Source organism: Tachypleus tridentatus, chromosome 5, assembly GCF_004210375.1.
Source record: "Tachypleus tridentatus isolate NWPU-2018 chromosome 5, ASM421037v1, whole genome shotgun sequence".
NCBI lineage: Eukaryota > Metazoa > Arthropoda > Merostomata > Xiphosura > Limulidae > Tachypleus > Tachypleus tridentatus.
This window is the reverse complement of record NC_134829.1, coordinates 56,011,125-56,026,933: the sequence shown is the minus strand read 5'-3', so window position 1 is coordinate 56,026,933 and position 15,809 is coordinate 56,011,125. Positions and strand designations below refer to the sequence as shown.

The window sequence follows — 15,809 nt, the reverse complement described above, 5'->3', positions numbered from 1 at the left end:
CTGTTGAAATCTTTCTTACCAAGACTATATATACTGTGTCGATATTACTAATCTAACAATATGTACAACTGTTGAAATCTTTCTTACCAAGACTATATACTGTGTCGATATTACTAATCTAACAATATGTACAACTGTTGAAATCTTTCTTACCAAGACTATATACTGTGTCGATATTACTAATCTAACAATATGTACAACTGTTGAAATCTTTCTTACCAAGACTTTATATACTGTGTCGATATTACTAATCTAACAATATGTACAACTGTTGAAATCTTTCTTACCAAGACTATATACTGTGTCGATATTACTAATCTAACAATATGTACAACTGTTTAATCTTTTTTCTTACCAAGACTATATACTGTGTCGATATTACTAATCTAACAATATGTACAACTGTTGAAATCTTTCTTACCAAGACTATATATAATGTGTCGATATTACTAATCTAACAATATGTACAACTGTTGAATCTTTCTTACCAAGACTATATACTGTGTCGATATTACTAATCTAACAATATGTACAACTGTTGAAATCTTTCTTACCAAGACTATATACTGTGTCGATATTACTAATCTAACAATATGTACAACTGTTGAATCTTTCTTACCAAGACTATATACTGTGTCGATATTACTAATCTAACAATATGTACAACTGTTGAAATCTTTCTTACCAAGACTATATACTGTGTCGATATTACTAATCTAACAATATGTACAACTGTTGAAATCTTTCTTACCAAGACTATATACTGTGTCGATATTACTAATCTAACAATATGTACAACTGTTGAAATCTTTCTTACCAAGACTATATACTGTGTCGATATTACTAATCTAACAATATGTACAACTGTTGAAATCTTTCTTACCAAGACTATATACTGTGTCGATATTACTAATCTAACAATATAACAATATGTACAACTGTTGAAATCTTTCTTACCAAGACTATATACTGTGTCGATATTACTAATCTAACAATATGTACAACTGTTGAAATCTTTCTTACCAAGACTATATACTGTGTCGATATTACTAATCTAACAATATGTACAACTGTTGAAATCTTTCTTACCAAGACTATATACTGTGTCGATATTACTAATCTAACAATATGTACAACTGTTGAAATCTTTCTTACCAAGACTATATACTGTGTCGATATTACTAATCTAACAATATGTACAACTGTTGAAATCTTTCTTACCAAGACTATATACTGTGTCGATATTACTAATCTAACAATATGTACAACTGTTGAAATCTTTCTTACCAAGACTATATACTGTGTCGATATTACTAATCTAACAATATGTACAACTGTTGAAATCTTTCTTACCAAGACTATATACTGTGTCGATATTACTAATCTAACAATATGTACAACTGTTGAAATCTTTCTTACCAAGACTATATACTGTGTCGATATTACTAATCTAACAATATGTACAACTGTTGAAATCTTTCTTACCAAGACTATATACTGTGTCGATATTACTAATCTAACAATATGTACAACTGTTGAAATCTTTCTTACCAAGACTATATACTGTGTCGATATTACTAATCTAACAATATGTACAACTGTTGAAATCTTTCTTACCAAGACTATATACTGTGTCGATATTACTAATCTAACAATATGTACAACTGTTGAAATCTTTCTTACCAAGACTATATACTGTGTCGATATTACTAATCTAACAATATGTACAACTGTTGAAATCTTTCTTACCAAGACTATATACTGTGTCGATATTACTAATCTAACAATATGTACAACTGTTGAAATCTTTCTTACCAAGACTATATACTGTGTCGATATTACTAATCTAACAATATGTACAACTGTTGAAATCTTTCTTACCAAGACTATATACTGTGTCGATATTACTAATCTAACAATATGTACAACTGTTGAAATCTTACCCAAGACTATATACTGTGTCGATATTACTAATCTAACAATATGTACAACTGTTGAAATCTTTCTTACCAAGACTATATACTGTGTCGATATTACTAATCTAACAATATGTACAACTGTTGAAATCTTTCTTACCAAGACTATATACTGTGTCGATATTACTAATCTAACAATATGTACAACTGTTGAAATCTTTCTTACCAAGACTATATACTGTGTCGATATTACTAATCTAACAATATGTACAACTGTTGAAATCTTTCTTACCAAGACTATATACTGTGTCGATATTACTAATCTAACAATATGTACAACTGTTGAAATCTTTCTTACCAAGACTATATACTGTGTCGATATTACTAATCTAACAATATGTACAACTGTTGAAATCTTTCTTACCAAGACTATATACTGTGTCGATATTACTAATCTAACAATATGTACAACTGTTGAATCTTTCTTACCAAGACTATATACTGTGTCGATATTACTAATCTAACAATATGTACAACTGTTGAAATCTTTCTTACCAAGACTATATACTGTGTCGATATTACTAATCTAACAATATGTACAACTGTTGAAATCTTTCTTACCAAGACTATATACTGTGTCGATATTACTAATCTAACAATATGTACAACTGTTGAAATTTTTCTTACCAAGACTATATACTGTGTCGATATTACTAATCTAACAATATGTACAACTGTTGAAATCTTTCTTACCAAGACTATATACTGTGTCGATATTACTAATCTAACAATATGTACAACTGTTGAAATCTTTCTTACCAAGACTATATACTGTGTCGATATTACTAATCTAACAATATGTACAACTGTTGAAATCTTTCTTACCAAGACTATATACTGTGTCGATATTACTAATCTAACAATATGTACAACTGTTGAAATCTTTCTTACCAAGACTATATACTGTGTCGATATTACTAATCTAACAATATGTACAACTGTTGAAATCTTTCTTACCAAGACTATATACTGTGTCGATATTACTAATCTAACAATATGTACAACTGTTGAAATCTTTCTTACCAAGACTATATACTGTGTCGATATTACTAATCTAACAATATGTACAACTGTTGAAATCTTTCTTACCAAGACTATATACTGTGTCGATATTACTAATCTAACAATATGTACAACTGTTGAAATCTTTCTTACCAAGACTATATACTGTGTCGATATTACTAATCTAACAATATGTACAACTGTTGAAATCTTTCTTACCAAGACTATATACTGTGTCGATATTACTAATCTAACAATATGTACAACTGTTGAAATCTTTCTTACCAAGACTATATACTGTGTCGATATTACTAATCTAACAATATGTACAACTGTTGAAATCTTTCTTACCAAGACTATATACTGTGTCGATATTACTAATCTAACAATATGTACAACTGTTGAATCTTTCTTACCAAGACTATATACTGTGTCGATATTACTAATCTAACAATATGTACAACTGTTGAAATCTTTCTTACCAAGACTATATACTGTGTCGATATTACTAATCTAACAATATGTACAACTGTTGAAATCTTTCTTACCAAGACTATATACTGTGTCGATATTACTAATCTAACAATATGTACAACTGTTGAAATCTTTCTTACCAAGACTATATACTGTGTCGATATTACTAATCTAACAATATGTACAACTGTTGAAATCTTTCTTACCAAGACTATATACTGTGTCGATATTACTAATCTAACAATATGTACAACTGTTGAAATCTTTCTTACCAAGACTATATACTGTGTCGATATTACTAATCTAACAATATGTACAACTGTTGAAATCTTTCTTACCAAGACTATATACTGTGTCGATATTACTAATCTAACAATATGTACAACTGTTGAAATCTTTCTTACCAAGACTATATACTGTGTCGATATTACTAATCTAACAATATGTACAACTGTTGAAATCTTTCTTACCAAGACTATATACTGTGTCGATATTACTAATCTAACAATATGTACAACTGTTGAAATCTTTCTTACCAAGACTATATACTGTGTCGATATTACTAATCTAACAATATGTACAACTGTTGAATCTTTCTTACCAAGACTATATACTGTGTCGATATTACTAATCTAACAATATGTACAACTGTTGAAATCTTTCTTACCAAGACTATATACTGTGTCGATATTACTAATCTAACAATATGTACAACTGTTGAAATCTTTCTTACCAAGACTATATACTGTGTCGATATTACTAATCTAACAATATGTACAACTGTTGAAATCTTTCTTACCAAGACTATATACTGTGTCGATATTACTAATCTAACAATATGTACAACTGTTGAAATCTTTCTTACCAAGACTATATACTGTGTCGATATTACTAATCTAACAATATGTACAACTGTTGAAATCTTTCTTACCAAGACTATATACTGTGTCGATATTACTAATCTAACAATATGTACAACTGTTGAAATCTTTCTTACCAAGACTATATACTGTGTCGATATTACTAATCTAACAATATGTACAACTGTTGAATCTTTCTTACCAAGACTATATACTGTGTCGATATTACTAATCTAACAATATGTACAACTGTTGAAATCTTTCTTACCAAGACTATATACTGTGTCGATATTACTAATCTAACAATATGTACAACTGTTGAAATCTTTCTTACCAAGACTATATACTGTGTCGATATTACTAATCTAACAATATGTACAACTGTTGAAATCTTTCTTACCAAGACTATATACTGTGTCGATATTACTAATCTAACAATATGTACAACTGTTGAAATCTTTCTTACCAAGACTATATACTGTGTCGATATTACTAATCTAACAATATGTACAACTGTTGAATCTTTCTTACCAAGACTATATACTGTGTCGATATTACTAATCTAACAATATGTACAACTGTTGAAATCTTTCTTACCAAGACTATATACTGTGTCGATATTACTAATCTAACAATATGTACAACTGTTGAAATCTTTCTTACCAAGACTATATACTGTGTCGATATTACTAATCTAACAATATGTACAACTGTTGAAATCTTTCTTACCAAGACTATATACTGTGTCGATATTACTAATCTAACAATATGTACAACTGTTGAAATCTTTCTTACCAAGACTATATACTGTGTCGATATTACTAATCTAACAATATGTACAACTGTTGAATCTTTCTTACCAAGACTATATACTGTGTCGATATTACTAATCTAACAATATGTACAACTGTTGAAATCTTTCTTACCAAGACTATATACTGTGTCGATATTACTAATCTAACAATATGTACAACTGTTGAAATCTTTCTTACCAAGACTATATACTGTGTCGATATTACTAATCTAACAATATGTACAACTGTTGAAATCTTTCTTACCAAGACTATATACTGTGTCGATATACTGTGTCGATATTACTAATCTAACAATATGTACAACTGTTGAAATCTTTCTTACCAAGACTATATACTGTGTCGATATTACTAATCTAACAATATGTACAACTGTTGAAATCTTTCTTACCAAGACTATATACTGTGTCGATATTACTAATCTAACAATATGTACAACTGTTGAAATCTTTCTTACCAAGACTATATACTGTGTCGATATTACTAATCTAACAATATGTACAACTGTTGAAATCTTTCTTACCAAGACTATATACTGTGTCGATATTACTAATCTAACAATATGTACAACTGTTGAAATCTTTCTTACCAAGACTATATACTGTGTCGATATTACTAATCTAACAATATGTACAACTGTTGAAATCTTTCTTACCAAGACTATATACTGTGTCGATATTACTAATCTAACAATATGTACAACTGTTGAAATCTTTCTTACCAAGACTATATACTGTGTCGATATTACTAATCTAACAATATGTACAACTGTTGAAATCTTTCTTACCAAGACTATATACTGTGTCGATATTACTAATCTAACAATATGTACAACTGTTGAAATCTTTCTTACCAAGACTATATACTGTGTCGATATTACTAATCTAACAATATGTACAACTGTTGAAATCTTTGTTATCAAGACTATATACTGTGTCGATATTACTAATCTAACAATATGTACAACTGTTGAAATCTTTCTTACCAAGACTATATACTGTGTCGATATTACTAATCTAACAATATGTACAACTGTTGAAATCTTTCTTACCAAGACTATATACTGTGTCGATATTACTAATCTAACAATATGTACAACTGTTGAAATCTTTCTTACCAAGACTATATACTGTGTCGATATTACTAATCTAACAATATGTACAACTGTTGAAATCTTTCTTACCAAGACTATATACTGTGTCGATATTACTAATCTAACAATATGTACAACTGTTGAAATCTTTCTTACCAAGACTATATACTGTGTCGATATTACTAATCTAACAATATGTACAACTGTTGAAATCTTTCTTACCAAGACTATATACTGTGTCGATATTACTAATCTAACAATATGTACAACTGTTGAAATCTTTCTTACCAAGACTATATACTGTGTCGATATTACTAATCTAACAATATGTACAACTGTTGAAATCTTTCTTACCAAGACTATATACTGTGTCGATATTACTAATCTAACAATATGTACAACTGTTGAAATCTTTCTTACCAAGACTATATACTGTGTCGATATTACTAATCTAACAATATGTACAACTGTTGAAATCTTTCTTACCAAGACTATATACTGTGTCGATATTACTAATCTAACAATATGTACAACTGTTGAAATCTTTCTTACCAAGACTATATACTGTGTCGATATTACTAATCTAACAATATGTACAACTGTTGAAATCTTTCTTACCAAGACTATATACTGTGTCGATATTACTAATCTAACAATATGTACAACTGTTGAAATCTTTCTTACCAAGACTATATACTGTGTCGATATTACTAATCTAACAATATGTACAACTGTTGAAATCTTTCTTACCAAGACTATATACTGTGTCGATATTACTAATCTAACAATATGTACAACTGTTGAAATCTTTCTTACCAAGACTATATACTGTGTCGATATTACTAATCTAACAATATGTACAACTGTTGAAATCTTTCTTACCAAGACTATATACTGTGTCGATATTACTAATCTAACAATATGTACAACTGTTGAAATCTTTCTTACCAAGACTATATACTGTGTCGATATTACTAATCTAACAATATGTACAACTGTTGAAATCTTTCTTACCAAGACTATATACTGTGTCGATATTACTAATCTAACAATATGTACAACTGTTGAAATCTTTCTTACCAAGACTATATACTGTGTCGATATTACTAATCTAACAATATGTACAACTGTTGAAATCTTTCTTACCAAGACTATATACTGTGTCGATATTACTAATCTAACAATATGTACAACTGTTGAAATCTTTCTTACCAAGACTATATACTGTGTCGATATTACTAATCTAACAATATGTACAACTGTTGAATCTTTCTTACCAAGACTATATACTGTGTCGATATTACTAATCTAACAATATGTACAACTGTTGAAATCTTTCTTACCAAGACTATATACTGTGTCGATATTACTAATCTAACAATATGTACAACTGTTGAAATCTTTCTTACCAAGACTATATACTGTGTCGATATTACTAATCTAACAATATGTACAACTGTTGAAATCTTTCTTACCAAGACTATATACTGTGTCGATATTACTAATCTAACAATATGTACAACTGTTGAAATCTTTCTTACCAAGACTATATACTGTGTCGATATTACTAATCTAACAATATGTACAACTGTTGAAATCTTTCTTACCAAGACTATATACTGTGTCGATATTACTAATCTAACAATATGTACAACTGTTGAAATCTTTCTTACCAAGACTATATACTGTGTCGATATTACTAATCTAACAATATGTACAACTGTTGAAATCTTTCTTACCAAGACTATATACTGTGTCGATATTACTAATCTAACAATATGTACAACTGTTGAAATCTTTCTTACCAAGACTATATACTGTGTCGATATTACTAATCTAACAATATGTACAACTGTTGAAATCTTTCTTACCAAGACTATATACTGTGTCGATATTACTAATCTAACAATATGTACAACTGTTGAAATCTTTCTTACCAAGACTATATACTGTGTCGATATTACTAATCTAACAATATGTACAACTGTTGAAATCTTTCTTACCAAGACTATATACTGTGTCGATATTACTAATCTAACAATATGTACAACTGTTGAAATCTTTCTTACCAAGACTATATACTGTGTCGATATTACTAATCTAACAATATGTACAACTGTTGAAATCTTTCTTACCAAGACTATATACTGTGTCGATATTACTAATCTAACAATATGTACAACTGTTGAAATCTTTCTTACCAAGACTATATACTGTGTCGATATTACTAATCTAACAATATGTACAACTGTTGAAATCTTTCTTACCAAGACTATATACTGTGTCGATATTACTAATCTAACAATATGTACAACTGTTGAAATCTTTCTTACCAAGACTATATACTGTGTCGATATTACTAATCTAACAATATGTACAACTGTTGAAATCTTTCTTACCAAGACTATATACTGTGTCGATATTACTAATCTAACAATATGTACAACTGTTGAAATCTTTCTTACCAAGACTATATACTGTGTCGATATTACTAATCTAACAATATGTACAACTGTTGAAATCTTTCTTACCAAGACTATATACTGTGTCGATATTACTAATCTAACAATATGTACAACTGTTGAAATCTTTCTTACCAAGACTATATACTGTGTCGATATTACTAATCTAACAATATGTACAACTGTTGAAATCTTTCTTACCAAGACTATATACTGTGTCGATATTACTAATCTAACAATATGTACAACTGTTGAAATCTTTCTTACCAAGACTATATACTGTGTCGATATTACTAATCTAACAATATGTACAACTGTTGAAATCTTTCTTACCAAGACTATATACTGTGTCGATATTACTAATCTAACAATATGTACAACTGTTGAAATCTTTCTTACCAAGACTATATACTGTGTCGATATTACTAATCTAACAATATGTACAACTGTTGAAATCTTTCTTACCAAGACTATATACTGTGTCGATATTACTAATCTAACAATATGTACAACTGTTGAAATCTTTCTTACCAAGACTATATACTGTGTCGATATTACTAATCTAACAATATGTACAACTGTTGAAATCTTTCTTACCAAGACTATATACTGTGTCGATATTACTAATCTAACAATATGTACAACTGTTGAAATCTTTCTTACCAAGACTATATACTGTGTCGATATTACTAATCTAACAATATGTACAACTGTTGAAATCTTTCTTACCAAGACTATATACTGTGTCGATATTACTAATCTAACAATATGTACAACTGTTGAAATCTTTCTTACCAAGACTATATACTGTGTCGATATTACTAATCTAACAATATGTACAACTGTTGAAATCTTTCTTACCAAGACTATATACTGTGTCGATATTACTAATCTAACAATATGTACAACTGTTGAAATCTTTCTTACCAAGACTATATACTGTGTCGATATTACTAATCTAACAATATGTACAACTGTTGAAATCTTTCTTACCAAGACTATATACTGTGTCGATATTACTAATCTAACAATATGTACAACTGTTGAAATCTTTCTTACCAAGACTATATACTGTGTCGATATTACTAATCTAACAATATGTACAACTGTTGAAATCTTTCTTACCAAGACTATATACTGTGTCGATATTACTAATCTAACAATATGTACAACTGTTGAAATCTTTCTTACCAAGACTATATACTGTGTCGATATTACTAATCTAACAATATGTACAACTGTTGAAATCTTTCTTACCAAGACTATATACTGTGTCGATATTACTAATCTAACAATATGTACAACTGTTGAATCTTTCTTACCAAGACTATATACTGTGTCGATATTACTAATCTAACAATATGTACAACTGTTGAAATCTTTCTTACCAAGACTATATACTGTGTCGATATTACTAATCTAACAATATGTACAACTGTTGAAATCTTTCTTACCAAGACTATATACTGTGTCGATATTACTAATCTAACAATATGTACAACTGTTGAAATCTTTCTTACCAAGACTATATACTGTGTCGATATTACTAATCTAACAATATGTACAACTGTTGAAATCTTTCTTACCAAGACTATATACTGTGTCGATATTACTAATCTAACAATATGTACAACTGTTGAAATCTTTCTTATCAAGACTATATACTGTGTCGATATTACTAATCTAACAATATGTACAACTGTTGAAATCTTTCTTACCAAGACTATATACTGTGTCGATATTACTAATCTAACAATATGTACAACTGTTGAATCTTTCTTACCAAGACTATATACTGTGTCGATATTACTAATCTAACAATATGTACAACTGTTGAAATCTTTCTTACCAAGACTATATACTGTGTCGATATTACTAATCTAACAATATGTACAACTGTTGAAATCTTTCTTACCAAGACTATATACTGTGTCGATATTACTAATCTAACAATATGTACAACTGTTGAAATCTTTCTTACCAAGACTATATACTGTGTCGATATTACTAATCTAACAATATGTACAACTGTTGAAATCTTTCTTACCAAGACTATATACTGTGTCGATATTACTAATCTAACAATATGTACAACTGTTGAAATCTTTCTTACCAAGACTATATACTGTGTCGATATTACTAATCTAACAATATGTACAACTGTTGAAATCTTTCTTACCAAGACTATATACTGTGTCGATATTACTAATCTAACAATATGCACAACTGTTTAATCTTTCTTACCAAGACTATATACTGTGTCGATATTACTAATCTAACAATATGTAAAACTGTTGAATCTTTCTTACCAAGACTATATACTGTGTCGATATTACTAATCTAACAATATGTACAACTGTTGAAATCTTTCTTACCAAGACTATATACTGTGTCGATATACTAATCTAACAATATGTAGAACTGTTGAATCTTTCTTATCAAGACTATATACTGTGTCGATATTACTAATCTAACAATATGTACAACTGTTGAAATCTTTCTTACCAAGACTATATACTGTGTCGATATTACTAATCTAACAATATGTACAACTGTTGAAATCTTTCTTACCAAGACTATATACTGTGTCGATATTACTAATCTAACAATATGTACAACTGTTGAAATCTTTCTTACCAAGACTATATACTGTGTCGATATTACTAATCTAACAATATGTACAACTGTTGAAATCTTTCTTACCAAGACTATATACTGTGTCGATATTACTAATCTAACAATATGTACAACTGTTGAAATCTTTCTTACCAAGACTATATACTGTGTCGATATTACTAATCTAACAATATGTACAACTGTTGAAATCTTTCTTACCAAGACTATATACTGTGTCGATATTACTAATCTAACAATATGTACAACTGTTGAAATCTTTCTTACCAAGACTATATACTGTGTCGATATTACTAATCTAACAATATGTACAACTGTTGAAATCTTTCTTACCAAGACTATATACTGTGTCGATATTACTAATCTAACAATATGTACAACTGTTGAAATCTTTCTTACCAAACTATATACTGTTTCGATATTACTAATCTAACAATATGTACAACTGTTGAATCTTTGTTATCAAGACTATATACTGTGTCGATATTACTAATCTAACAATATGTACAACTGTTGAAATCTTTCTTACCAAGACTATATACTGTGTCGATATTACTAATCTAACAATATGTACAACTGTTGAAATCTTTCTTACCAAGACTATATACTGTGTCGATATTACTAATCTGACAATATGTACAACTGTTTAATCTTTCTTACCAAGACTATATATTGTGTCGATATTACTAATCTAACAATATGTACAACTGTTGAAATCTTTCTTACCAAGACTATATACTGTGTCGATATTACTAATCTAACAATATGTACAACTGTTGAAATCTTTCTTACCAAGACTATATACTGTGTCGATATTACTAATCTAACAATATGTACAACTGTTTAAATCTTTCTTACCAAGACTATATACTGTGTCGATATTACTAATCTAACAATATGTACAACTGTTGAATCTTTCTTACCAAGACTATATACTGTGTCGATATTACTAATCTAACAATATGTACAACTGTTGAAATCTTTCTTACCAAGACTATATACTGTGTCGATATTACTAATCTAACAATATGTACAACTGTTGAATCTTTCTTACCAAGACTATATACTGTGTCGATATTACTAATCTAACAATATGTAGAACTGTTGAAATCTTTCTTACCAAGATTATATACTGTGTTGATGTTACTAATCTAACAATATGTACAACTTTTGGAATCTTTCTTACCAAGACTATATACTGTGTCGATATTACTAATCTAACAATATGTACAACTGTTGAAATCTTTCTTACCAAGACTATATACTGTGTCGATATTACTAATCTAACAATATGTACAACTGTTGAAATCTTTCTTACCAAGACTATATACTGTGTCGATATTACTAATCTAACAATATGTACAACTGTTGAAATCTTTCTTACCAAGACTATATACTGTGTCGATATTACTAATCTAACAATATGTACAACTGTTGAAATCTTTCTTACCAAGACTATATACTGTGTCGATATTACTAATCTAACAATATGTACAACTGTTGAATCTTTCTTACCAAGACTATATACTGTGTCGATATTACTAATCTAACAATATGTACAACTGTTGAAATCTTTCTTACCAAGACTATATACTGTGTCGATATTACTAATCTAACAATATGTACAACTGTTGAAATCTTTCTTACCAAGACTATATACTGTGTCGATATTACTAATCTAACAATATGTACAACTGTTGAAATCTTTCTTACCAAGACTATATACTGTGTCGATATTACTAATCTAACAATATGTACAACTGTTGAAATCTTTCTTATCAAGACTATATACTGTGTCGATATTACTAATCTAACAATATGTACAACTGTTCAAATCTTTCTTACCAAGACTATATACTGTGTCGATACTACTAATCTAACAATATGTACAACTGTTGAAATCTTTCTTACCAAGACTATATACTGTGTCGATATTACTAATCTAACAATATGTACAACTGTTTAATCTTTCTTATCAAGACTATATACTGTGTCGATATTACTAATCTAACAATATGTACAACTGTTGAAATCTTTCTTACCAAGACTATGTACTGTGTCGATATTACTAATATAACAATATGCACAACTGTTTAATCTTTCTTACCAAGACTATATACTGTGTCGATATTACTAATCTAACAATATGTACAACTGTTGAAATCTTTCTTACCAAGACTATATACTGTGTCGATATTACTAATCTAACAATATGTACAACTGTTGAAATCTTTCTTACCAAGACTATATACTGTGTCGATATTACTAATCTAACAATATGTACAACTGTTGAAATCTTTCTTACCAAGACTTTATGCTGTGTCGATATTACTAATTTAACAATATGTACAACTGTTGAATCTTTCTTACCAAGACTATGTATTGTGTCGATATTACTAATATAACAATATGCACAACTGTTTAATCTTTCTTACCAAGACTATATACTGTGTCGATATTACTAATCTAACAATATGTACAACTGTTGAATCTTTCTTACCAAGACTATATACTGTGTCGATATTACTAATCTAACAATATGTACAACTGTTGGAATCTTTCTTACCAAGACTATATACTGTGTCGATATTACTAATATAACAATATGTACAACTGTTTAATCTTTCTTACCAAGACTATATACTGTGTCGATATTACTAATCTAACAATATGTACAACTGTTGAATCTTTCTTACCAAGACTATATACTGTGTCGATATTACTAATCTAACAATATGCACAACTGTTGAAATCTTTGTTATCAAGACTATATACTGTGTCGATATTACTAATCTAACAATATGTACAACTGTTGAATCTTTTTTATCAAGACTATATACTGTGTCGATATTACTAATCTAACAATATGTACAACTGTTGAATCTTTCTTACCAAGACTATATACTGTGTCGATATTACTAATCTAACAATATGTACAACTGTTGAAATCTTTCTTACCAAGACTATATATATGTGTCGATATTACTAATCTAACAATATGTACAACTGTTGAAATCTTTCTTACCAAGACTATATATTGTGTCGATATTACTAATCTAACAATATGTACAACTGTTGAAATCTTTCTTACCAAGACTATATACTGTGTCGATATTACTAATCTAACAATATGTACAACTGTTGAAATCTTTCTTACCAAGACTATATACTGTGTCGATATTACTAATCTAACAATATGTACAACTGTTGAAATCTTTCTTACCAAGACTATATACTGTGTCGATATTACTAATCTAACAATATGTACAACTGTTGAAATCTTTCTTATCAAGACTATATACTGTGTCGATATTACTAATCTAACAATATGCACAACTGTTTAATCTTTCTTACCAAGACTATATACTGTGTCGATATTACTAATCTAACAATATGTACAACTGTTGAATCTTTCTTACCAAGACTATATACTGTGTCGATATTACTAATCTAACAATATGTACAACTGTTGAAATCTTTGTTATCAAGACTATATACTGTGTCGATATTACTAATCTAACAATATGTACAATTGTTGAATCTTTCTTATCAAGACTATATACTGTGTCGATATTACTAATCTAACAATATGTACAACTGTTGAAATCTTTCTTACCAAGACTATATACTGTGTCGATATTACTAATCTAACAATATGTACAACTGTTGAAATCTTTCTTACCAAGACTATATACTGTGTCGATATTACTAATCTAACAATATGTACAACTGTTGAATCTTTCTTACCAAGACTATATACTGTGTCGATATTACTAATCTAACAATATGTACAACTGTTGAAATCTTTCTTACCAAGACTATATACTGTGTCGATATTACTAATCTAACAATATGTACAACTGTTGAAATCTTTCTTACCAAGACTATATACTGTGTCGATATTACTAATCTAACAATATGTACAACTGTTGAATCTTTCTTACCAAGACTATATACTGTGTCGATATTACTAATCTAACAATATGTACAACTGTTGAAATCTTTCTTACCAAGACTATATACTGTGTCGATATTACTAATCTAACAATATGTACAACTGTTGAAATCTTTCTTACCAAGACTATATACTGTGTCGATATTACTAATCTAACAATATGTACAACTGTTGAAATCTTTCTTACCAAGACTATATACTGTGTCGATATTACTAATCTAACAATATGTACAACTGTTGAATCTTTCTTACCAAGACTATATACTGTGTCGATATTACTAATCTAACAATATGTACAACTGTTGAAATCTTTCTTACCAAGACTATATACTGTGTCGATATTACTAATCTAACAATATGTACAACTGTTGAAATCTTTCTTACCAAGACTATATACTGTGTCGATATTACTAATCTAACAATATGTACAACTGTTGAAATCTTTCTTACCAAGACTATATACTGTGTCGATATTACTAATCTAACAATATGTACAACTGTTGAATCTTTGTTATCAAGACTATATACTGTGTCGATATTA

The 15,809-nt window shown here is 28.7% G+C and overlaps 1 protein-coding gene across 1 annotated transcript in view; it reads right to left on the bottom strand.

Moving 5' to 3' along the window:
- The window catches only part of LOC143250371 (putative arginine--tRNA ligase, mitochondrial), a 219,331-nt gene that overhangs the window by 34,564 nt on the left and 168,958 nt on the right, over window positions 1-15,809 (bottom strand). The gene's annotated exons all lie outside the window — the stretch shown is intronic.